We start from the raw sequence: 25,975 nt of genomic DNA on the forward strand, positions 1-25,975 counted from the left end.
TCGATAATAACCGATATTTCTTACACGTGAAGATAACTCGATAGCGCGCCCGGGCACCGTCACCCTCCCCAGATTAGTTTTAAAGATTATATTATATATCGCGGAAACTGAGTTAAGTAAAACGAGATTTTCTACAGAGAAAACCCGTTATCATACCCGATTCTCGTTCGTGATACCGTGTGCAGTTAAAAAGGTATTTTAATGAAATTTGGCTTTAAAAAAGCATCCTATTTTTAGTGCGTTCGGTTTGAATACAAATTTCATTAAACCATGTGGCTTCAAACGCGAATGCGATTGGTATTGTTTTATTAAAAAAAAATATATATATATATATTACAGTTACGATATAAAATATTTTGTCCCGTTTTCCCTTTTATTTTAATAGCGTTAAAATAACAATCTAATTATCTACAACGTACTTTTATTTTATATTTTCTGTATAATTATACTTTTTATAGAATTTTTTTTTGCATTTGCTTTAAAACCTGCTATGGGGCCGTGGTTGAAGCTCGACGCTTTCCATTATGTATCGTTTGCGGAAAGCAATTTACGCGGTTAACGCTATAATGTCCCGAAGAATACTGATACAATATATATGTACGAAACGACGATGGAGCACTTAACCCGAAGCTCCGGCTAATGCTTTATTTGCTGCTTCTTTCGTTTTGCCAATATATTTAATCGAAATGAGAATTCTGTATTTATCGAATTTTATTGCGGCGCTCAGCTTTAATAGAGAGCAGCTTGAATTTGGAATTTGCCTGTGCCAGATTTCTCTTAATCGAATTGTTATTGGTATAATAAACCATGTTTTTCATCTCGCTCCGTCTATAATAAATTTAAAAATATATCAAGCGACAATAGTGGACGGCGGACATTTTATTTTGCGGTAAAGATGTCTCGATGATTACGCGGAGTTGGTGTACCATTCCGTTCTAAATTACCGCGATTTAAATTGTATCTCGCGGACGCAAAATGCAAGCTCAACCCCGTCTGTTATGCGCGCATGAGAACACTGCCAAGTGGTAAGACCGACAAAAAGCTGGGGTTGTCGCTTTCAGGAAGAAGGCGCAATTCGGAATCACCGGTTTAAAATATCAAGCCTGCTGGGAAAACTGACGTTGTGGTAACGAGGTTCTCAAAATGTCTCTGGAAATCGTGAGATCTTCTGAACGCGGTAAAAATTTGTACATACATCGAAATTTCTTAGAGATATTTGAAGATATATTTATTTTCGAAATTTAATACTGAAATATGATTATATAACATTAAATACAGACATAACTTGCTTATAGGAAGAAATGTCATATAGTTTCATTAAGAAAAATATATTCTGAATAATCATTTTTATGAGTTAATAGAAAGAATTATCGGATAGAAAATACAATATCTTTAAAGCGAAGTAAAGAGAAGTAGAATAATTTAATAATCTTTTAATGTTATTATTATCAAAGCAATTATACACATTGTTCCTTTTTTATATAATTATTATAATATGGAAATAAATCTAATTACTGATATTAAGGTTATTTAAAGAAAATTTTATATTGTTAATTACATATGAAACAATGATTGCGTTAAATAGAATATGTTAGTTTTCATTTAAGGGGTTACACCAACCTAGACAGTCGAAAAACAGGTCTAACTTTGATATTTCATTCCTCCTAAACGGGTAGTGGGAATTAAATGAAATTTTGTGTGATTATTGAGACTTATGTTTTGACAATATAAAAAAAATTTTTTATTAAACAATGGCGACGGAAAGCAGAAATATGGCCGCCGACACACATTGAGGTTTGGAAAAACGCATTTTGCGGTGACCACTGTCCCGTCTAAACGATCCATCTGAAACAAAAAAACAAAATGGTGTTTTTAAGCTAACAGTAGTGGTTTGTCGGTGACGATCGCCGATTGTCGATTTTATTGTTTGTTACAAAATGGCGATGAGTTGAAGTTAAAATTTAAAAACGAAAAATTTTCGTCCTTTTAATTTTTTTAATTTTTTATTAAGATTGATAAAAAAAATAGATCGTCACCGACAAAAGAATGTTTCTGAGAGTATTGTGTAAAAATTTGAAAACGATCCATCGATTAGTTTTTGAGATCTGGTGGTCACCGACTTTCAAAACCATGTTTCGCGTTTAAAGTTTCAAGTTTAGTTCTACTATTGTTAACAGCCGAATTTTGCACTTTACCTCTATTCGACAATTCCGGGGCCATATGAGATTCCTTCCACATCAATAGCAGCAGCGTTCTGTGAAGACTTCTGTTGACGGCGAGCAATCCTTCCTTTGCGCGTTGCCTTCTGCGCTCGTACTTCGGCCACATCGATGCACGCTCGGTCTTGATTTTCGCAATATGCAGCACAATTTTATTATCATTAATAAATGTGCGGCAGCACCTTCATTAAATGTGTATGCAGCAATATTGGCAGCAATTTGCACAACGTGTGCACCGCTGTGCTGCACTTTTGGCGCTATGCGCCAAATCAGATTGTTCAAACTTTCATTAACGTTTTGCGTAAATCCACCGACGCATTTCTTCAGTAAATTATCACTAGAAAGTTGTTTTCAAATATTGGACGAATGGCTTTAATCACATTATCGTCCAGCGGCGATTTATGTTGATATTGCTCCAATTCGAGCACTCGAACGCTCGATCCCGTTTTACTCAACTCTCTGTAATTCCGGCATTTTTTCAGATATCAGCATAAAACTTTCAGGATATATTCTCGAAACTTGAAGCTTCAAGAAAATGTAATAAAAAAAAAAAATCGAATTTTTTTTCCCGTTAGGTTGGTGTAACCCCTTAATACTGATTTTTTACTGTATGCGAAAAGTTTATTCTATACTGTTTATTCAGAACTGAACAAATGCGTTTCAAGAAAAAGAATAAGCTGTATAGCTTAAACACGATAACATACAACACAAAAAGAAATATAGCATCAAAAAATTAAATAAAGTTTGAATGAGCATAATTTCGTGTAAAAATATGAAAATATCGTGCAAACATCCTTTTCTTTTTAATTTCAAGTATAAGATGCCTATTGTATGAAGAAAATTTTGGATTTTTGTTTTATAGCATCTTTATTCTACTATTCCTACTAAACTTGGAAATAACTTTGGAACGTTATATCTCCGTCGAAAAAATTGTACGCATAGAATTTTTTTTTAAATTAAACAGGAAAGACTACACTGAAAAAAAGTAATATATCCAATAAGATATGTAGTTGCAGGCTGTCAATTACAGATACTCAATACAATAATACATGCTATTGTAGTATCAACATCACTGCAAACTAAAATGTGTAGTTTTACACACTTGAAGTGTAACGACATATGAACTTTTGTTGAATTTTTTTGAAACTCAGTACTTATGAGTTCTTTGAGTTCCTGATTACGAATCTGATGTCAAATCTTAAAAATGCAAGATAATGGATCCAATATAATGGATAAAAAGAAAATGAAATTAATTTGGTCAAGAATTGTTATCTAATCATGAATTCAACATCTTAAATTTTTAAGGTCTGACATCAGATCTTAAAAATTTAAGATGTTCAATTCATGATTAGAAGATCGCAATCAGAAACTCAAAGAACTCATAGGTACTGAGTTTAAAAAAAATTCAACAAAAGTTCATGCCATCAAGTGTCGATAGTGTCATACTTTCTTAATAGGTGTTAACCACTTTGATCCTCAATATCTCTGAAAATTGTATGCTTATCGTAAAACTTTTCTATGATTAATGTTTCATCATGAACTATATCATTTAGCATTATATTTGAAAAATTTGAAAATTGAGGACGGAAAAACAGGTTTTTTTGCATCCTTTTTGCAGTTGTTCTTTACTTAAATTTGTCTATTATTTTTTTGACCAGTGTAGAAATATAATAATAACTTAATTAAAACAGATCGATCTGACGAAGAAGGGTTTCGAGAAATCGAATTGAACCGAACCAACGACAAAATCTATCGCCGCACTTTTACGGATTAGAATATTCATAACGGGCAGTAAGCGAGCAAGCTGGGGGTGCTCGAAAGCAACCGGGCGATTTTATATTATCCCATACAGATTTAAATAATCGATTGCCAATAAGCGGATTCACTCACAGTGCTGTAAATAATGGAGTGTTGTGTCTTGTACTCATAAATATCGAATAAATTTCCATTTGTGCTGTATAATTATCGCGACCTCTGCAGCTATTTTTCCACAGCTATAAAATTGAAATAACGAAAGACAGAGAGGAGGTCCTTAGCATGCTCGCGAAAGTCGCAGGTGATAGAGATGCACGATTTACAAAATTGTAAATCGCGAACTTCTCTAAGTGGATATCCTGAAAAAGAATCTGCTTTTAAGAATTTTTATAGAGAAAACTTGTGTAGAAATATTTATTGATTTTTATAAATCATTATGATTTCACTGGATGACATTTTGATTTTATACGATGAATTCTTGATGTAGCAGTGATTTTGAATTATGAGTCACTTTTAAATCATATCAAGAATTTATCACAAAATTGTCAAAATTGCCGAATGAGACCAACCAATGATTTTTTTTTTTTGAAGATTCACACTTGATGACTCTTATTAAGATTTTGTGTTCTATTTGATATTTAATATCCTCAGCACCTTGATTCGAGTTTTCCTTTTCTTCTCAAGTATCCAGAGAAGATAAATTTATGTGAGAGAGATACCCCGCGTAATTACGTAATTCTAGGAAGTATACCTCGCTCTTGCGACAGGAAAATTCCGAAAGGGCTTTTGTTCGGGCGAATTACGTTTATACATGATAATGATAATAGGGGGAATATTTACGCGCGAATGTAGAAGCAAAAAGTTCTCGCAGTTATTTAATAGCTTCCTCTCTTCTGGGTCGTGCGTTCATGATCTCTCCTCCTTTTTCACTTCTTTCTATTCTTACCAGCGTAGAGACAGCTACAGCTGCAAGCTCGTGCGAATATTGGAAACGGCGAATCTGCAAAAAACATTTTTAGATAATTCTCATTGTTCCTCTCCGATAACAGCTGGCGGTTATCTCGATCGCAAATCGATGTTAAATCGGTGTTTTTGGAGAAATAATTCTGCCTTTACGTCTGAAATAAAGACACGTATTAGATAATGAAACCGCGCGCCGGCGAAAGCGGCGGCCGACGTAGGGGGGATTCTAACGAAGTATAAAATCAACAAAGCGTAACCGAGCGCTATGGAACGCCTAGCGTACGAAATTTCGTGGTACACGCGAATAAGTGCGCTGACATTTCTCGTTTGCGAGTCTCTGCGAAAATGGAAGTGGGACCTGCTGAACATACACACGGGCACGCGTGCACACACACATACGCATACGTGGCCGCGCACACTCCACCGCGTAGGGCATACAATTTTCGTAACGCTTTATTGGGATGAGCACGTCGTCGTCGTCGTTGCAACGTTCGCTCGCGCCGTGACGCAGGATAGAAATATTTTACGAAATGGAAGCCGACGATATGCGGACTCATCGCGTCTCTCTCTCTCTCTCTCTCTCTCTCTCTCTCTCGCGAAACACCTTAACGTGCAAGCAAGCCCCGACTTTCCCACGGGCGGACGTATTCTTCACGGGATTTAACGGCGAACCGTAAATTCGTTTGCTTACCCCCTTAAACGCCCTTAGTCACCGGTAATATTTCATCGTGGAAGTTCCGTACTCTCTCCCTCCCCCCTCCCCTCCCTTTCCGCGAGACGGATCTGCGGGGATCAACGTACCCTCTACAGGAGAGCTACTCCTATTACGTCTTTGTTCAATCAAGCGTGTTCGTCACGCGATAATTACTCCCGCCAGCGTACGACAAAAATACACGCCCAATGTCTGTCACATGGCTTCAGCGTGTTCTAGAATAACGCGACCCAGAAAGGATGAAACAAAGGGATTAACAGCCCGATACCGTTGGAACATTCCTAGGGAAACAATTAATCACACTTTAGAAAATGTTAATCAATCAAGCGGCGTTAATTAGCCAAAGCACTCAGGCACACCAATGCTCCATGTCATAATTCAGAAAGGACAAAGGTATCTGGTGTCAATTTTTCCGTCACCGGGGATTCAGGAGCCAGATGTGATATGTGAAGTATTTTTGCTCGGTCTGGTAACATTTCGGAGATGCGATGTTTCTTAGATCCGACAGCTGACGACGAGCTAACTCAGAATCGATATAAGATTGTTGTAAAATAAGTGAGAAGTTTCCAAATTCTCTCCTTCGTCCGTTTTAACTTTCCGCTACTAAGCGGTCAATCTAACATTATCGAGGATATTTTTTGAGAGATTGGAGAGAAATCTGTTTTCTTACTGTTTCGTTAATATTTTTATAATCTCACATGTGAGGCACTTGGATTGAATAAGAGTGACATTTTATCCTTTAAAAACTATTATACATATATATAATTTTTTTAATTCTGTTTTTAAAATTACATTTTCAGGAACTCTATTGTTAAATAACATTTTAAAAAGTTGAGTTTGAAAAATTCTATGAGTCTTATTTGGTCGAGACATCTTAATAAATTTTTTATATTATAAGAAAAAATATTGAATAGTATTATCATATATTTTTCCAATCATATAAAAAATGTATTTATACACATATTTTTATCATTAATTCAAAGACATTTAATTCATTCTGCCTCAAAAGATGGAAAATACAACGTTATGTATAACTCAAGTGTAGTATTATGTTACGGATGGATGCACTTAACAACATCTACTACACACTTTGCGGATAATAAATCCGGTTACTTCCGGCTTTTTATTTGCCGTCAATATAAACCTGGTTACAGCATTAGGTAGGAAATGTAGACTGAAAGAAGGTAGAAAAGAGGACCGGCACGCGTTGATTACTTATCGATTGTTTGCGCGCGAGAGCCATTGCGATTCGTTCAATTTAAAATCGTGGTTTCTCGCTCGATGTTTTCGCAGATGGAACGTAATTTTCTCGCTTGTCTGGCCCGAGATTTCCTTTCTCCGATGTAGCACGGTTAGGTAAAACCAGATTAGCTTCAGATGTGTGTATCATTCCATTATCATTCTATTAGGAAGGAAACGCTTTGCCGTTTCTTTGCCATTCGAAGACGAAGTTGTCAATTTCAGCCCTTTTTTTTATTTATTCAAGATATAGAAATGTAATTTTTCATTTTTGCGGAAGATTGAAATAATTTTTATTAATAAGAGCCAAAAGAAGTATAATTTTAACGCAATTGAACCTCAATGATGTTGTTTTGCGGATACAGCGGTCCGAATTACGCGATGTAATTACCGTTTTTAGAGTTTCTGCGGATTTGATATTGGATTAAACAGATGTAGCAAATTGACCGCTTACACGCTTAACAATTATTACTATACGGGAATTACAGCTCGAAATGTAGGACGATAATAACGTCGTGCTACAGAGATTTTCATTAAAGTGCTTTACGTGTCATCCTCCGTTCGTAACTTTTTAATATTCAAATTTCTGTACTTTTTTAACTACCTCTAAAATTCACTCTTGCAACTAAATGTAGATCAAGCCTTTATCTATTCGCTTTTCTAAAGTTCGCCTCATGAGAGTTGCCAGTTTTCCGATTGCTCGTAATTCAAATTCTGACGTTATACAGTGCTTTAATATACAATTGAAGGGCTTCTAACAATGGACTAACCCACATTTTGTAAAAAGGAAGGAAATAAATTCTAAGGTCAAAGTAATTAACTTTAGAATTCATTTTCTCTGTTTTTAAAATAATTTTATGTTAGCTCACTGTTGCAGCAAGTTTTTCAATTGTAAATTTAGTGTACCGGTCGCTGAACAACAACAAAATAGTAAACGACTATTTAAAGAAAAATATTAAAATAATAAAACTCCCAAACAATAAATTGCAAATAATTGATCTTTTTTATATCTAATTGCAAGTTTCATATAGATTTGTTTAAAATATTACTTTTTACGATGAAGATGTAATTATGTTGTTTTTATTTATTTATTTACTAGTGCAATGTCTCTGTTGCTTTTGCAAATTGCAAATTATATTAACGTTACGTGAAAATTAAGTGATGATCCCAGTCATGGGTTATTGAAGGTTAAAATAATTTTTATAATTTGTATAAATTCAATAACCAAAAATATTCTTAATGCCATTGTAAGCAGTAAATTATAATTTTTTTAAATGATTATATATTCAGTAAAATGATGGTGAATTAGTATCATTTAGAGAGCATTGAGGAGGTTGTTTCAAGGTAATTTTTCGCTTTTTCCCTAAATATCAGCAGATGAAGAAAAATGTTATATTATAATGATTTAAAAAATAAAAGAATTAAAAAAAATTACAGTTTATAATATATATATGTCTGTAAAACATTTAATTTTGCAAATGTGCTCAATATTAGAACTCAATTTATAACTGATAACTCAATCTTAATTCTTAATTAAAATAAGGAATGCGCGTAGAAAAAAAATTGGTATCAAATTAACAATCTTCCCAGACAACATAATGTCCAAAATTGGGCCATAAGACGTCTTAAAGACGTCTTTAAAATGTCTTTTAGACGTCTGATATCCCGATTTTGTACATTGTGTTGTCTGGATTTCCTTATAAAGAACAATCTAAAATCTTATTTAAAAAGTTAAATAATCTTAAATTTGAATAAAATATCCTATTATTTTTACTTTAACATTTCAATAATCATATAAATTATAATAAATAATCAATAATGATCACAATATTTATATAATTGTTTTGATAATAATAATATTAAAAAATTCGAATTCTTAATTTTTGAAGATATTGTTATTTCCTATTCTCTTATGCTTTTTCTTTTTAAGTCACGAAAATTATTATTAAATAAAAATGAAAATACACATTGTGACGTGGCAAGTCCGCCGTTGCAAAAGCCGGGTTTCTTCGAGGGACGTAAAAACTTCAAAATCTTTAGGGGGTTGGAACAATAATTAAGTTATCATTATTTACGTTATTTTTCTTTGTATGAGGTTAAACATTGAAATGTTTAACCTCATCGCGCGCTACAATGACCCGAGGAGCAGCGGAGAGGACAACTCGAAGGACGGAAAATTCTGCACCTGGGCCGAGGGATCGAGCTAAGGAAACGAGGGCCAGCGAGCGAGGCTGAGAGGCCGAAGATGAAAGCGGGCCAGTTAGACAATGTAGGAGAACGTTCGTGATATCGGTGGCGCAAGAGCTCGGTAACCAGAGCTGAGGAAGCCTAGGTCGAGAGAAGGGCCATGGGTCAGGCCCCAACGAAATCAAGGTTGTCGGAGAAAGATCCTCTGCAAGGATGAGACCCAAAATGGCGGAGCAGACCGCCCTGACAGCGATGGAAAATTGAAACGGCGTAGTGGGGGAGTCGCAGGACCCCCGCGAAGTCAAGCCGGTCATGCCGTCTGCAAGATCGCGAGTCCGGCGACGAAGCGCAAAAGGCGTGCGCAGTACCGTGGGTCACCCCTCGCGCGGGGGTTGTACCATCGATCGCGCATCGAGCGCGATTCATCCCACTTTTGCGTCCCGACCGCCTTACAAGGATACTTAAGGTACCCAACTGTCACTCACGAGTTCTAATGAATCCTTGTACACTAATGAAATTTTTTTTTATCAGCGGAGAAGCGATTTTAAGAGTAGAAACAATCTTTTGTACATATGGGATGTTTGGATCTCTTGCTTTCGTGGGCGAGACTTAGCATAAAACGCTCGATAACTTCGAAACGGCTCACTTAAAGTTAGTAAAATTATATTGCTTTGAAAAGGTCTCTTGAGAAGATTCCTTATAAGAATGCAATAAAGTGGAGAGTTTCCTTGGAAAGATTCAAGGTGGCTTCGTTCTAACCTTGGCGACGTCATCCAAGATTAAACTTATGGCGCCAGTAAATAGATTTTTTGCACCCTGCAACTACCTTCCCTTGTTAAAGACCCTCGGCTACCACTTGGCGAGTGGCAATCATTGATATACAAAAAAAAAAAAAGAAAATAATTGATCCAATAAAATGTGTATAGTTGCGAACTGCCAAAAGATAATATAATAATATTTGTTGTTAATCCAACGGTCTCGATTGAATTAAGATGTTGATACTGCAATAGCATTTATTATTGTATTGGGTATATTGTTTTTTTTTCTTTGCGTACCAATTCTTTTTCCGTGCAGAAAAATACAAAGATAAGGATTCGTCCGTCCTTCGTTATCGATTCTTACATCTCTGTCTTCCGTTCTGGAATCAAAGCGTTTGGACAATTCGGGAAGGTACATTGTAGCGCCGGACGAGAGACGAGTGCCGCTCGCACGCCCACTGAAATCTGATCCGCACGAAACACTTCGTGGTGATCCCCTTCCCGGGAGGAAGTTTCGCTCGGGCCGCCGTTAAGTTTGCCGCCGAGTTTCTCGAACTCGAATCGTTAAACATCGATTAAACGGATAGGTGACTCCTGGCGCGGACGCGAACGCTGGGTATGGGTGCTCGTCGGATACGTGGGGTAGCGGAGCGCAGATTGTACTTTCGGGTTACCCGAACAAGTTACAAGTCTCGTTACAGGCGGACCGGGGAAGTTGGTCCGGTTAGAGCGGGCTTTGATGATGATTAAGTCGCATTGGTGCGGAATCACGGCGCGACGACCTTTGATTTCGGCTCGGCGATCGCTCTCGTATCAAATGCGACGGCGCGACATTGACGCGCGCGGCCGGCGCGCCGCCCGGCGAACGCTGATATTTGCGACACGACCCCTCGTGGAACATCGTGAAAGGGTCGTTAGTGATATATATTTATTTTGCAGCAGCAACAGCAGCCGGGCTAACCGAGCGCGCACGGTTAGAGATTTTTCGAAACTCTAGACTCACTGACAAGTGGAACACGGTGCCGAGTACTTTTCGTAACAACAATATTTGTGATGGCAGGTAGTTGCAATAGCGAAGTTCCAATTGGAATATTTTTTCACACCGTGATTGAAGTTAGTCATTTATTGGCTTATCTGGCAAATTTTTAGCCGATTTTTCAATGTTAAAGAAAAACTGTCGGAAATAATTTCAGCGCGAAGACATTACGTTTGAGAGATAGTTAGCCTACTTGATTTACTTCTCGCGAGTTAACCAAAGCGACGAAACAAAGCTGGGTATAAATTTAACGGATTTATAATCGGAATGCGGTCTTAAACTTACTCAGCAGATTTATTTTTCGACGTTTTCTCTCTATGGTCACTCGTAAAATCCCGTATGGCATATCTCTGTCGTTCCGCGTCTTTTGCTCGATCGCGAATAGAAACGTCGGAATTTTGGCGATCTCCGGTGTATATAAAGTGCACGATAAAAACGCTTCCGTCGGGACCATATTTCACAAATACTACTTACAGGCGTACACCCATCGTTCTTCCTGTAGACGCTTCCCTGGTCCCGAGCTCGCCCCCCCCCCACCCCACACGGAAATTATATGCGGGATTCGAGCCAGAGTCAGTGCTGCTACGTGCTGCTCCGCAAAGACCGTGAGGGATCCGGAATCTATCGAACTGCCGAACGTTATAAGCGTTGGGAATTAATGCCAGATGTCGCGTACATTGGACCCTTTCGTGAGAGTCGTGTGATTAATATCTGGCGGGTCCAGATCACCGAAATCGATAGGTTATCAGCTTTGATAATTCAGGTGGAAGAGTACTCAAGACGGACAGACTGCACTCCATACCCGCGATCTGTATCTACGATCCTGTATGCCTGGAACTTATGAGATGCGCTAATTCTACAAATTTGCAATATTTCGCAAATATTCGATACTTTAGCTTAACTCGGAAATAGTCAACTATATATAGTTCTTTTTTGCGTAAGCGATTACCTAAACTGTTAACTACAATTAAAAATCACTAATATTGAATACATATTGTATACATACATACAAGATTGGGTGGTCCGTTCAATCAAATTTTATAAATTATTTGTATAATTTGAATATTAGTTTTAACGTAAAAAATCGTATTATATTATATTATTATTCTAAAATTAAATCAAATATATAATATTTAGTTTTGACAAAATAAATTATTACAGAATTTTTAGAAATAATCTTTGAATATACTAAACATTATTAAAAATTATAATTTTGAAACGTGCTTTATTGTATTTTATATTTTTTGGAAAATTGATACATGTACATGGATTATAATTTAAATTAAAAAAATTAATATATTTTAATTAATAAAACATTTTTTTTAACGTAGTAATGTTTATTTATTTAATTCTGAAAGGAAACAGTTATAGATTCTCGATCGGTAAAGAAAACTGCTATGACTAAATTTCATTTTTCTTATTACTGAAGTGTAAAAAAGAATCACTCGATTATCCCCGAAACACTTTTGGTTTCTTTATTCATATTTGTATATTTATTTAAATATACAAATTTATTATCATACTGTAAAATTATAAAGAGAAATCGCAATTTCTGCCTATTAACAACGTTAATAAAACCGTAGGTGTAATTATGCTAACACATTACGTTCAGTAGAGATGAAACAAGTGATATTGGACGTATTTATATGAATCATATTGAAAGCAATGCGTTAATTATAATCACATACGAATTAGCATAAAGCAATAGCTTGGCTGAAATAAATGTTGCTGTTAAAATACGCTGCGTTACATATTTAACGTTTGTACGAGAGCCCTCGAGGTTGACGTGATAAAAAATCCTTCCATAATATGCGTGCATAATGATAATCAAATGTTTTTTCATTCTTTATTAAATTCACGAATTAATGGAGGTTATTTTTGCCTGTTTTCCATTTCGATGGAAGAGCCATTGAAATTTCAGTCGGTAGTGTGTCAAGTATGAATCGTATACTTCATAGTGCGGGGACGAAAAGGGAAAGGAGAGAGGAGGGGGGGAAAGGGGGAATATAACTTCCATTTTGAGTATTTGCACTTCTGAAGCATCATTCACCGAGTTCGAAGCTGGAAATACGTTGTATTAACTGCGCGGTAACGAAAATTGGGCCAACTAAACCGACTTGGTCCCACGTTGAAGAGTCGCGCGATGTCTACTACCCTCGTGCATTCAAGTATGCATCTCGGGCGTAGTATAAAGTTAGCCAAATAGGTGGAAACGTATTCGAGCGCGCTGTATACCTCGGATCGAGCGCTTCTACGGGAGGATGTTGCGGGCGGTAGCACGGGAGAGCCATTAAAGATTACGTCAGCCAAGTTAAACACATGGGGAGGGACACACGTGGATTGCGACGATTTCCACCCGGCAATAATTCTCGGCAATTATTTATCGACTGTTATTCACTTTTTAACTCGGAACATTTTTTTTCCATTCTCCAAGCGCGTTCCATTCTACCTCGCGATACGTTCACTTCGTTTCCCGCTTTAGCTTACTCCTGGTTAAAAAGCAAACGATAGCATTCGTTTCCCTACGAAGCGATTTCACATACAGTTCCCGCATATTTCATACATCTATCGCCCCTATCGTCTCGAGTTTCTTTATGACGAAACGACGCTCTTTTCCGAAAGGCGATCCACACGAAAGGTTCATCGCCGCGGACCATTCTTTCGCCGTCGGCGACCACCCTAATTCAGACCGCTGTCAATAAAATCGGTGGTTTCATAGAACATAGCGAAGTTATGCGGTCATTTGAACGACAAACGACTCGGGATATTAAGTAGGTCGGAGAATTTTTGGGGCCATCGAATCGAATGGTCGGGACGCTTCACATAAATTCAACATTAAGCTTCGTGCCAACACGTTTTCAATACAAAAAAGATAATAGGACAAATATGATTCCGGTCTGAATTCATGTAGATTAAATTATTACACGACCATGGTTCAATCTAAACATTGTTTATTTGTGTTAAAACCGGTCCTTGTTAAAAGCTTTGCGTTGGACTTTTTACCCGATTATTAATTTAACATTATGTTATTCGAATATTTTGCGTTAAATTAATACTTAACATTTTTTAGTGTTAAAGTAACACAATTAAAACGGTAAATGAAAACAAATAATGTAAAAGTGTAATTTTGAAACGTTAATTCTACGTTTTTTTTAAGCGAAAACATGATATTCTTTATATATGAAAAAATTATATGACGATGGCAATAAAATATTCACAGAGAGATATTTTAATAATCTGCGTGCACTCCCGAAAAAATATCTCAACGTTTTTGCTGCAACGGCAACTCTTTTTATTTCTTTCTCGTATACATTTCTCTCGGTATTTTTGTAAAAAATATTTTTCTTTAGTGTTTTTAAGAGATTCGTGATTTGATAGGCTCAAGCCTGTTTATTCGCGAAACGTATCTGTGTGTTTTTATTTTTAATTTTTCCGTGTGCGTCGAAAAATCGTTGCCACATATATTTGTACTCGTCACTTTGAAAGCGAGGCGACGCTGTCAGTTTACGGGCACGTGTTTCAAAACAACGTTTATTCGTATATTATTCCGAATTGCAATTACTTTTATATTGACGTTGGACTAAGTATCTCATCATCAACTCTGTTTTTCCAGTCTATTTGACTCATATTTTGTTTTTTAATGTTTTATTAATTTTTTTTTCTGATATTTGATAATGTTTTCTACTAAAGGGATGCTAAAATGCCCGTCAAATTTGATCGGAATTGATAATATAGAAGCAATCATGCACATTATTAACAAGATTCCGTATGTATTTTTTTAATACATAGATTTGAAATTTTTTTCCAGAACTGAAGTATTAATATCAATCTATAAATTGGACTTTATATCGAGAATGAAAAAATTTTTTTCTCACTGTTCTTTTTATCATGTTGTATCTGGATTTGCAATCATAAAAAATTAAAAAAAGCTACTCTATTTTTCTGAACTTTTAATCTTAGTTTGAATTGCACGATATTGTTTGTATATACATTATCTCTAGAGAAATATGGTTTTATTTTGTATATATACATATATTACACGGAGAGAATTTTCTCTTAAAATTCACCCTCAAAATCTGGTAATTGTGGAATAATGTGTGATCTCGAGGAATTTTACTATACTGTTTAATAAAATTTACTGAAAATATAGTAAAATTGACTATACTTTCAGTAAAATTTACTAAAAGTAAGCATAGTAAATTTTATTGAAAAGTATAGTAAAATTTCTCGAGGTCACACATTATCCCACAATTATCAGATTTTGAAAGTGAATTTTAAGAGAAAATTCTCTCCATGTACGGAGAAAAAAAATACTAGATTCAAATAAATATTTTTTGGAATAGTGCTAATAACATTATTTTATAAAAAATCAATAATATTTATTTAAAACAAGTACTAGTTTTCTATAATTTAGAAAATATTACTTGTTTGAAATAAATATTATTGATTTTCTATAAAATATGTTATTAGCACTATTCAAAGAAATATTTATTTGTATCTAGCAATTTTTTTTTTTTTAGTGTAGATATAGTGGATATTAAACAAATATTGTCATAAAGTTGTACCAAAAACAAAAATTTTATTCGTTTTCAATATGAAATCCGACCGTTTTTTTCTCGATTTTTGTATATACGTACTTAAAGTTTGTAAAAAACTTTTGCAATTCTATAAAGCCAGTTAACAAATTAATTTATTTAAAAAATGCCGGCAAAATTAACGGTTTTAGGATCAATTTTTTATGAAAATATTTTTTATTTTTTAAAACGTTTTGAATCTCAAACAATATGATAAAATAGAAAAATCAAATAGAACAGCAGGAATAATGGATTCTTTTGTAAGTCACACTTTTTTTTTTACAAGAATGTACAGCAGCTTGGAGATCTTTCGAGGAAAATCCGTAAATAAAAATACGGAAAAATTTATAACGTTATAGCTCGCGTGTTTTCTCGCCAGAAGCTTCGGCGATCGTTTCGAAGTGTGCAACTCGATGACGCTTTCGTCCCCCGTAGAAATGTACACGGGTTATTGGGGCGTCGCAAAATTCCGAATCTAGAGCCTTCCTCGTGTCGGATCCAGGATCCGAGCGCGAGCGTTTTCTTGTAAGTCTCATGCGGGCGGCTGCGGCGCCGCGGGGACGTGTTTACACGACGGAATGGGGAGGCTCGCTCAGCGTCGCAGCCGAGTTGTAAGGTGAACCGCAAGAACACCAACCCAACCATCGCGGGGCTATCTTATCTCATCTGGCCTCTGTTAAATTACCCGGCTTCCCCGCCTTGCTCCTAATCCCCTTCCCTGTTTCCCACCTCATCGCGGGATGTCTGAACGAACGCGAAATACAGGAGTGTGTGTGTGTGTGTGTGTGTGTGTGTGTGAGAGAGAGAGAGTATAAGGTGAGAAAGGGTGGATTGCAAACAAGGAAGGCAAACAGCGGCGCGGATAAGAGAACGGAGAACGGGAACAAAGTAAGTCGAGAGACAGAGAGAAGGAAGAGGAAGAGGAACAAAATTGCAGCACTGCAGGTGTCTTCGGAATCTCGATAATGTCAAAGACTTTCGCACCAGGTGAGAAGGGGAAGGGAGGAAGAGGGGTTCTCTCGGCTCTCTCGGCGGGACTCTCATCGGTGGTGGAAACTCTTCTGTGAAATATCGCCCGGGGGCCACGCGCTCAACTTCGAATATATCATTCGCGACTACTTACCGTGGTTGGTGGTACACCGCCTGTTCCGCGGACTCCCGCCGTAAATTCTTCCATGGCGCAGCCAAAGGATATCTTGGTACAGTAACTAGCCCGGGAGAGGAGGAGGGAAAAGTGTTTTTTTTCTTCTTCAGTGATGCGCGCGAAAAAGCGCCTTTTCTCTCGCCCCCGGGATTCGTTTCCCGTGTAAGCGAGAAGTGGTTCCCTTTTGGGATTTCGAGCGGGGAGTTACGATGGTGGCCAATGGTAACCGATAACCTAATCGATGAAGACATTTGCCTCCGTCGGCCACTGACGCGGACTAAGCGTGCGGTCGGGCACCGTATATCTTCCGGCTCGCATGGCTCCAGCCCCGTGTAACGTGGAAGAAGAAATGGAATTCGGCGATACGTACTAGTCAGCGCGTACGTTACATATAACCACATGGTGGAGCCAAAAGCCGGACTCGAACGGGAGAGGCCAGGGATTACTACAATCAAAGCTAATTTTGATCGGTTCGCCAAGTTCTGTCAACTTCTTTCGAGAGAGAAAGAGAATGATGAAGACGGTTCTTTTTTATTTTTACAAGCGTGAGTGTACTTACTGAGAAAATGATGTGTGATATTTACGACTATAATTGCATAGTAAAATAATTATAGTTCGGAATATAATTTTTATAGTAATTATTACTATAATATTAGTAATAACCACAAGTTTATAGTGGGTGCTTATAGCAATTGTTTTATGGTACAACTTATGTTAAAATCTCTATTTTGGCAATTGTTTTATAAGTTGGATAAACTAATATTATAAGAACTTTAATACAGTTTTATAAATAAACTGTAATTTATATTGTTGAATAACTCTCAGAATATAGGTCCAAAAATGACTATAAATTATAATGATATTGTTACTGCAACTTTTTTTTTCTCCGCGTAATATTGTTTTTAGAAATAATATAAACGCTATGTAGTTTTGTTAACATATAATTTATTATTTATTCAATAATATATTTGTCATCATATTTTCTATAATAGTTGTTTACTTATTTATTAATTTATTAACTTTTTTTGAAAAACATTTTAATTCTATAACAAGACAAAACTGGACCGCATGTAGCAAAGCAGACACAACAAAAAGATTAAAGAATTAAGATGGGAAGACCCTTTATCCACTGTATTCGCCCCATCGGACTATCATTTTTCTCAATTGTTGAAGCTTCCTTCTTACGAGAGAAAACCTTTGTAACAGCAAATAATGTCCGAATTGTCTTGTCCACATTTTTCGAATCAAAGCCGGTTAGTTTCTTCGAGAAAGAAATAAAAGAATCAATAAATAGGTGGATGGTTATTTATTTTGCAGGGAAAAAAAACCATTATAGATATTATAGAATAAATAATAAATTGTATTAATGACTACGTGCTGTTTATATTATTCATGGAAACGTCATTACTTTCTGGTTCCCTAATATATATGTATCCTTTCTCTCTCTCGCAGGGGAAGATTTTGTCAAAATCGCCTTACGGCCAAACCGATTGTAAAGTTTTCAGAACTATAAGAGAGACCGGCGCCAGTTCTCGCGTACTTATGCGTGCAAATCAGATTCGAGACTGTCCGTGACGATAGCTCGCGTCGCTTGCGCGATTGAATTTACGGTGTTTTGGAAAAATTTAATCTCTTAGAATTTTTCCGGGACACACACCGGGAATCTCTCTCTGACGAGCACCTCGAGCGAACTATGGTTCATCCTCGGGGCCTTAATGAATTATTCCGCCGCGAGCTCTTAAATCATAAGCGAAACTATCCGAGCGTTTCACGAACGCCGGAAAGCATAGCCCTTCGATGCAGCACTGTTCGCACATGTATCCACTTCCGTTCGTCCGCGCTTCAGGATCGAAGAATTATTGCAGACGTAATCGACGCTGCTCGCGGATACATCGGCACGGTCGATACCCAGGTAGAACATCGTGCAATCCTGCAACTGCAATCTTTTTATCAATAACAGTAAACCAGCGAATACCTATCTAAGCATTCTCTTTCTGAAATTCCGCTGATAATTAATTTAATACGAGAAGGTTGTTGAAAGTAGTTCTCACGGTCCTCACTCTGGGTGTGTTTTATGCAAAAGAAGTGGAATGCGGCATACTCCAGATGAAAGGGAAAGAATGATCGTTCAGTGGTTCATGTCGGATTGAATCCGATTGGTAGAAAAAAAACTGGAAGGCATAAAAACATAAACTGCTCGATAGGTTAGTTTGTGCTAGAGCTTCAATTGGAAGAGTTCACACACTGTGTTCGCGATCATTTCATTATAGTAAAATTAACGTTTGCTCGGAAAGATAAACTTTCCGGAACGTACATATTACATGTTCGACGCGGACTTTTGAGAAATACAAAAAACAAAGCGATTAATTATTCATTATTTGCATCTTTGCGCAATTGACGCGAAAGCAAGTCAAAAGTCGTGTGTACATCTAACAAACGCGTGTAATTGGTTCTCTAAGAGCGTAAAAGCATGAAAATTAGACACTAATCGAGCAGAGAGAGAGAGAGAGAGAGAGAGAGACTTCCTGTAAATCTGCGAAGCGCAAATCGCCTCGGGCGGGCGATAACACGGTGTAAGTAAAGTTGAGCCAATCAATCTGACGGTGTATATAGTTTTAGAATGAGACGTGTGCGCAGGGGCGCGTTATACATCAGCGGGTGGTCTCGTTGGTCACTTTGCTTCATCGGAAAATCGATGTTCGCCGGCGCTTATCATAATTATAGCCCGGGCGACTACTTTTCGCAGCGCGGTTCGCGTATCAATGCACGGTATTATCTTAACGTTATTGTCTCAGTGATTTCGAAAGTTTTCAAGACCGCCCGTAACTTTAACGGTTTCTTAATAATAGCGGCGCTGCTATCTGCAATCCAGTTTGAAAAGGATAGATTAAATTTAAATACATTACACGCGCAAACTCTATTCACGCCGCGAACAAGCGAACACGATATTACATCGTCTAAGTCTCCGAGGTGTCAGCTGAACATAGTTTTGCGTCTGGATTTTGTTTGCTTAGAAACAACACACCGGGAATGCAAATGTGAATAAGGTCTGAAATATTCTACAAATAGTTTCAATCCTTCCGCGAACCGATAATCTCTCGCAGGCCGAAAAATTGCGGCCTGGTATCCCTAATGTAACATTTCCGTAACTGCTGATAACAATCCGGTTCGATTTTCTTTGTGTAGCACGGCTTCAGTAGCAGCGGTTCGGATTCCCCCTTTTCTTTTCGTTTCACAATTCACCATTGTGCACCTGACTTTGATACTAGTGCCGCGGCGAGGGACGTGATAGGAGAGCTTGGAAAACGTGGGTATCCCTGGAACGAATTCATTTGTCACGATTCGCCGACGTGTATATATATATATATATGTACAATTATATACATATATATACATATACATATATGCGTATCACCGGAAAACCAGGGCGTGCTCTGTATCAAAGTGTAACAAAGCAGAAACGGGACAGGGAGGCCGTAACCCTCGGTCGTACACACGTAAAACACAGGCCGTACAAGGGGTGAAGTATAGACACAAGTGAAGACACACCTCTCGCCGCGCCGGCTGTGCCGAAGATGTCGGTCGCAACAAAACAATGCAGTGCATCTGGAACAATGTGTTTTATTCGTCGCGACACGACTATTATCCTTTCGAAGGAGGTGAAGGCAGATGGAAAAATGAGGGAACTCGAAAAAGCCCGTTTCTCAATTCTCCCACATTTTACGTAGGGCTTTAACGCAGCTGGACCATACATGGTATCATATGCGAGACGCGAGACACACCTACATAGAAACAAAATTTCGCAAATAATACCAGTAAGCGCATATCGTGCTGTAAATGTTAGCAATAGTTAATATTTGTATGAAAATATTATTGCTGAAGTATGAAGTACATGAAGCATTATAAAGGGGGAAGAATATGCACAGTTTAACTTGCGTAAGCATGTAATGCTGCTATTTACAAGTAATTATAAACTGTTTTATATAAACAGACACGTTTTATATAAACATAAAATAATAATTTTCAAACATTGTAAGTTAGAACAAATTTATATTTTTAAAAATTTTTCCTTGTTACACAATATATTTAATTAGTAAATTTATAACTTGCGGATCAGTTTAATCTCTACGTATATGCTTACAGATTAATGAGATTATTGGATAAATGTTTAACGGGAACGCGAGTATTTAGATATATAAGTCATTCTTTTACGTCTTGCAGAATAAAATATCATTTTAATAATGAAGAACAGCGCGTTAAAGATTGGTAATACAGTTGAACATTTTGTTTTATCTTAATTATTATTTTGTTTGCTTGAGCGTTGTGCAAAATAATTTGTAGCAATCACTCGTTTGCGCTTGGAAAATGTCAAGATTATTCATAGAAATTTTTCGAGTTGCTATTTTGGTCGTCTGTCTACCCTGCTCTCTGCTAATGTAACATATGTTCACGTCAGGTAATTATGTTTTTAACTAAAGTTTTTATAACTTCGTAGCGGAGTATTCACCATGTCGACGTTGCTGGGGAGTAGCCGAAAAAAATACGACATACATTTACACACATATGCATATTGGTTTATTTACCGAAAAATTTCCAGAATAAATATATTTATCTTGACAAAACATCTTTTAGCCGCTAATAATATTAACAGTCGTTAAAATTATTATAATTGGATGAATTGTGATAATTATTGCGATAAATCATATCACTTAAGTTATATTACAGAATATTAGTACGATTAATTTAATGTACAATGATTATTATGAAATTGATGCGATCGACAATGTATGTATGTAACTTACGTTGGCAAATATATGTATTAATTACTATTAATTAATAGATCTATTTAGATCTATTTAATTATAATGAAATAATGTTAGTGATCAATACTAGTATTATTGTGTTAGCAAAGAAAATTATCACTGAGGTATATTATTAATTGAAACTTGTTAAGATTCATGTAAAGCTACTTTTGAGATAATAAAAGATTGTCGAAAAGAACTGAAAGAATAAATGAAAAAATCTCATTCGAGTGAAAACACAATTTTAATATTTGGACATGCGGTAAATATTAAATAAAAAAATAATATTTATTAAATTAATCGAAATGTTAATATTATTTATTTGTAGTAAGACATATAATTAAAAACTGTGAGCAGTTTTTTATGTGTCGATACTTCAAAAATTTCAAAAATTTTTATTATTATTATTATTGCTCACATCATATTATTATTTAAATTGTAATTCTGCAAGGACGTTTTCTTCGGTTTTATTTTTCAAAATAACAGCGAATATTGTCAATTGAACACGGTGGCTGTGTAAACATGTATGCTGATAAGGGGAAAATTGCTGTGGAAATATAAACAAATGAATAAATTTGTGAAACTTTTAAAAAATTTTAATGACAGACACAGAGAATTCGAAGAATTTTGTAGCTTTGAATGCTCGTTGTTTGGTCAAGTTTATGTACCAGGCCGAAGTAGAAAAAGAATTATAATTAAAAAATCGTAAATATATACGCGTTTTATTTAAAAAATGCGTTAATATTAACATTTTTATTCTTAAAAATTATTTTTAATCGATTGCAAATTAGAGTCATTGCAATAAATAATTATCGTTAAATCACCGTTGCAAGAAAGTATTAAAACGATAATAATAAATTGCAAATTAATTGATACTTTTTAGATTCAATTCTTATACAGGTTTAATTTAAATATCTTTTTTTTTTTACTTGAAAATGTAATTATATATACGTTATTTTTATTTGTTTATTAACTAGTGCAGTGATCCTACTATGATAAAAACTTAAATCTGTTTTATGAATCGTTTTTATGTTTTCTTCACGAAGATCTTCGGATTACAGGATTCTTATGGTAATGTGAAACCGGGTTTGGATCGTTGATTTCTGTTGGCTTGCTACTTCTTTGGGATTCACCATCACAGGAAGAATTATGCTTATTCTTGTGAGTAACGTTTTATCCACTTTTGCGAAATCGATCATCGAAATTACCAGCTCTGTGCGCCCTCGCGAGTTTACGTATGTTCGCCTGCGTCCTCCCGCGATATTAACCTCGGTACTTGCCAAAGTTGGAAAATTGCGGGACTGTTCTTCCTTCCGAGATACAATCTCGAATTGTAATCAGAATCTGTGACGCGGGACGGATTACTGTTGAAAACCAAACATCCCGAAACAGAACTTTAGCTTTCAGAGAGAAGAGAAATCTTTACATTGAAAATGTTAATTTATTCATACAAACACGGTATTTATAAGCATAGATTTCTGAGAGAGAGTAAATAGAGAGTTATTTATTTATACATATATGAATATTCTTTAATTCTGATAGTGATATTCAATTCCCAATAATTTTTAATTAAAGTATTGCTCGATATAAGAAATTAGTTGCTTTTTTTGTTTATTTTTAACAATATGGGTTAACTTTAACTCTCAGTTTAACATATTTATTAATCTCTTTCTACTTCTAAGAGTTAGAAAAAATAAAGGGTAAATTAAATAAGGTTTAAAATTAATAGAATTGCTTGAAATGGATAGTAAGTTAGTAAAATTGTTTTGTTCACAACGACATTCATATAAGTGTCGTGGAAATGTTTATATACATATAATATTTTACTCTCGTATACGGCGATTATTTTGTTCGTTTTAGAAAAAACTAGTTTTATAAAAGTTTAACATTTCATAATAAGCTTTTCCTACGTATAACAGAAATGATATTTACGTATGCCAAACACACTTTTTTTAAACTAACCGCGGTGTGTGTCTTATTCGCGCAACGTGTGCATTTAATTTATCCGTGTGTACCATCTTTTTCAGTTGAATTGTGAATGTATAAGTCTCGAGCCTTGATTTAGGTATGAATTTAGATTGAAAAATTTGTTGACTACTCGTTATTACACTTTTTATTTTGTTATCTTGTTGTGCAGCTTCGTTATCGTATGCTGTGTACCGTAATCTGGTAATCTATTCTCGCAAAAGTAGAAAGGGAAGGAAGGGGAGAGGGGAGACAGAGACGACACATAACTAATATTTTATGATATTTCACTGGCAGATTAATTTGCGTTGCGGAAAAATGACAAACGCATGCGTATCGATTTTCGCACTGTCTGATAATCCTGACCTACATAATGCCGTTGCATCGTTTGTCTTTTATCTGCTACAAATCCTCATCAAGATTTATTAGTGACGGTGGAATGTATTCCCAAACAACGGACGGGAATGAATAATGGTGCGCTGCACGCGCGTATTAAGCAGGCTAATGCGTTCTTTTTCACGGGATACGTGTCGCGGGATTTGTCTCCGCGGGAACCAACATCAAAACAACTTATATCATTAACCTCCTGAGACGTGCCCGATACGACGACATTTTTATTTTCTGTATTATACTCATGATTCAGAGATAGTAGCGCGAGATGCGTAATTTACACTCCAGAAAGAAAGAGAGAGAGAGAGAGAGAGAAAGGGGCAACAGAAAGAATAGAAAAAAAATGAGAAAGAATAAATGTATACTAAGATTTTAGTAATTTTATATATATGTATATATAAAATTAAGGTTTAAATAATTTCAATCATAAATGTTTAATTATATGACATGATCAAATATTTAATAATTATATTAATAGTAACCAAACGGTTACTAAATATTATTCATTAATCATTTATTTGCTTATCTATTCCGGCCATTTAGTTGAAATGATTTCACCAAAGTTTAGTGACTATCCTCTATTAAAGTTGATTATTCCCGAGAAAAAAAATGGACATTAATATGATCAGATGTAAATATGCATAATTAGATATGAAAAGAGCTAATAATATATGATCACATATAATCAAATTCGAAAATTGGCGCGATATGATCATATATGTATAATCATAAAAATACATAATTAGATATGAAAAGATCTAATAATATATGTATTTTACATGATCATATATAATACCTATTATATAATCATATAAAAACATATATTATTAGATCTTTTCATATCTAATTATATATTTTTATGATTATATATGATCATATCGCGCCAAATTTCGGATTAGATTATATATGGTTATATATTATTAGATCTTTTCGTATCTAATTATATATTTTTACATCTGATCATACTAATATCCATTTTTTCTCGGGTTACGGAAGCTTTTTTTTTTTAGTGCATATTCTCTTTTCTCGTAGGATTTTGACACAAAATCACCACGCTATACTTTATGATTAGAGTTTCTAAAATGGACGATCTTCGCTTGTTGAATATGTTTCGATTTATCTTGAAATGTCTTCTTTCCGCGAGCGCGTATTCTTACAGTCCGATAATTTAATGCGATTTGCGCTGAAATTGAAACGCGATGTAAGAACCATTATTACAGCTGCAGCACAAGTTCATCGCGCGCAAGGGAGAGTTAATCCGGCGCTCACCCTGTTTACTCATGTACGCCATAAATTTCATTCGGCACACCGTGCTGCGGTAAGAACGACGACCGAAATAGTTATCGGAATCTTATTATCGACTCACCATTCAATACAGCCACCATAAATTTCTACAGTACAATACTATAATCGCGTTCCCGCGATGCAATATTTCTATCTTTCTCTTTTCCTTTTTTTTTTCCTTCATCACGGGCAGAGTTGAACGAAATCGTTTCCTTTGTCGGCTGACGTCGTTTACATCAATCGACGGAATCAATTGAATCGCATTTACGGCACGGTCGTAGTAATTATACAACTTGATCGCGCGCGAGGGGGAGGAGAGAATCGTTCGTTCAATGATACGTTTCGTAAGGCCGGTTTCACGCGGGATCGTAAAGTGTTTTAACAGAAATCCAGTAGTCGTAGGAGAGGGAGCGTTCTATCTAAATGGAAGTTTTCACACGAATGCAATCGAATTGCTCGTGAAAGAGGAACATCCGAGTGACATTCAATTATGTTAGGATTCTAACAGCCTTTTTACAAGTTCCGGCTTTTTCGTTAAGAACAGAGGGAATTATATCAAGATTTCCGGTTAACGACACACATCCCGAAGAATGAAAAATATTAACATCAAGCTTTGTATATACTTAAATAAATAAAATAAAAACGGTCAATAAACCGTTGATTGTATAATATTTAAATTCTACTCAACCATGTAACTTATTTTTGCGGTTGTTATTTTGTATCATCGCAATTAATGAAGACTAAGTTAAATTGAAACGTTTATGTCATTATTTATTTTAAAAAAATAAATTGGTTATTTATGTTTTTTTTTATTTTCCTCGTTTATTGATCATGTTTTTTATTTTATTTAATAAAAAATAAATATTAACCAGAAGAATGTTTTTTTAAAATTATATATAGCACCAATTTAAACACACTGTCGCATACAGCTTTCATGTTACATGCAA

The 25,975-nt window shown here is 35.6% G+C and overlaps 1 long non-coding RNA gene across 1 annotated transcript; it reads left to right on the plus strand.

Moving 5' to 3' along the window:
- Positions 1–17,582: 17,582 nt before the first annotated feature.
- LOC118648919 lies at positions 17,583–24,088 on the plus strand. Its single transcript, XR_004962059.1, has 2 exons — positions 17,583–19,634; positions 19,774–24,088. It is a non-coding gene; the product is annotated as an uncharacterized LOC118648919 (long non-coding RNA).
- The last annotated feature ends 1,887 nt before the right edge of the window (positions 24,089–25,975 follow it).

Source organism: Monomorium pharaonis, chromosome 1 (assembly GCF_013373865.1).
Source record: "Monomorium pharaonis isolate MP-MQ-018 chromosome 1, ASM1337386v2, whole genome shotgun sequence".
NCBI classification, from domain to species: Eukaryota; Metazoa; Arthropoda; class Insecta; order Hymenoptera; family Formicidae; genus Monomorium; species Monomorium pharaonis.